We start from the raw sequence: 1,692 nt of genomic DNA on the forward strand, positions 1-1,692 counted from the left end.
TAAGGCACCAAATCCAGTGTCCAGCACCAACTTAGAACATATGTAGCTAAAAGCTTGCTCATATCTTGAATTCAAATTCAAACTTATTTTAAAAAGTGATAAAAACTATATTGTTTTGATTTTACAGAAATTTCTCAATTGATAAAGAAATTAATAAAAAATATTATAAATTAATCCACTCTACTACAGTATATAGTTTTAAAGTATTAGCATGATTTTAGCTTTGCGCAGTGGCAGTACTGTAGCCAATGAGGTTTATCCGAGGTGCGATTATTGCTAATTAAAGTATTAGCATTATTTTATTTTTAGTTTTGTATTTTACCTATACTTGTTAGTTCTCCACTTTAAATAGATTACTATATCTTCTAGTTCAGGGTTGTACACCAAAATGGACATACTAATTTTTCACAGCTTTACTCATTAAAATTAGTATTTGTGCTCTTACTGCACAATTCTTTTAACTTTCCTGTATGTCTGAAAACTTTCATAAAAATATTTTGAGAAAAATAAAGTTAGAAAAGAGGAATAGGTATGGGTCACTTATCATCACTGAAGAGACAGCAGGTACTTACTTAAATGTTATATATTAATGAAATGACTTTTTAAACTCTTGTTTTCACATTTATCAACATGCTCTACCGCTTAATTGCTCTGCAAACCTTGGCCAAGTAATTTCTCAGAATTTCTTCTGCAACACAAGAATATGTCACATGTCCAAAGGTAGTGGTTTGAATCAGACAATTTCTTGGTATCATTTGGTATAATTTCCTGATTAATGTTAATAGAAGTGGAATATAAAACTCCAATTGCCTTAATCTATTAACAGTTAATAAGCTCCCTCGTGTGTGTAGATGAACCATAGGAAATTGCTATTTTTATACTCAGAAATTGTCAAATATCAGAAGTTTCCTATGATCCAACATAATATGTACTGATATAGATAATACAACTTCTACCAGATATTCTATTTAGTCAACATGTACTTACTTGGCATCTACTTCTTTATGTCAGCAACAAGCGTCCTTGTATGTCAGAAACAAGGAGGAAAAGTCCCTGAATTAGAGGTGTATATAGTGCAGTCTCTTCCTCTCCAGCTTTATGATCTAATAGTGATGCTTATCATGTGTTATGGAAACACAGAGAACAGACCACTAACCCTGACAGTGCCACTGACGAGGACTTCACCAAAGACATAATAGGAGTCTCTCAGAAAAGAGAAAGAGAGGTAAGGGCACTAAGGCACCAGTGTGAGCTGGCATGAAGGTATAAAAGGATATTTGTCCTGAGACAGGAGGTATAGACTGGGTCCTAGCATAAGGTCATGCAAAGGAGTTTAAGATTTTGTCTTAGTTTATAATGTCATTATTATCTTTGATTTTGAAAAAGATTAATTTTAGATAGATAACTATGGTGACAATGTGAATGATACACTAAAGTTGGGAGAAGCTGTCTCCAGGTGACAAAATGGGAGGCTGCTGCAAATGAATGAGAGCATGAGGACAGAAAAGAGAGGCTGGATTCATAGAGATTTCTGGCAACAGAACTGATAAGACTTGGCAACACCATCAAATATAACTGTCATCAAATTTGAGAACTTTTAGGTCATTGTTTCCTCAAATCTTTTCTGCATTGTTTTCTATCTTCTTTCAGACTCCACTTATATTCTGATATTGTCCTACAAGTGACCGTCTT

The 1,692-nt window shown here is 33.6% G+C and overlaps 1 pseudogene; it reads left to right on the forward strand.

The window, feature by feature from the left end:
* Positions 1-219: 219 nt before the first annotated feature.
* On the forward strand, positions 220-328 carry LOC123942837 (annotated as a pseudogene).
* The last annotated feature ends 1,364 nt before the right edge of the window (positions 329-1,692 follow it).

This window comes from Meles meles, chromosome 5 (assembly GCF_922984935.1).
Source record: "Meles meles chromosome 5, mMelMel3.1 paternal haplotype, whole genome shotgun sequence".
NCBI classification, from domain to species: Eukaryota; Metazoa; Chordata; class Mammalia; order Carnivora; family Mustelidae; genus Meles; species Meles meles.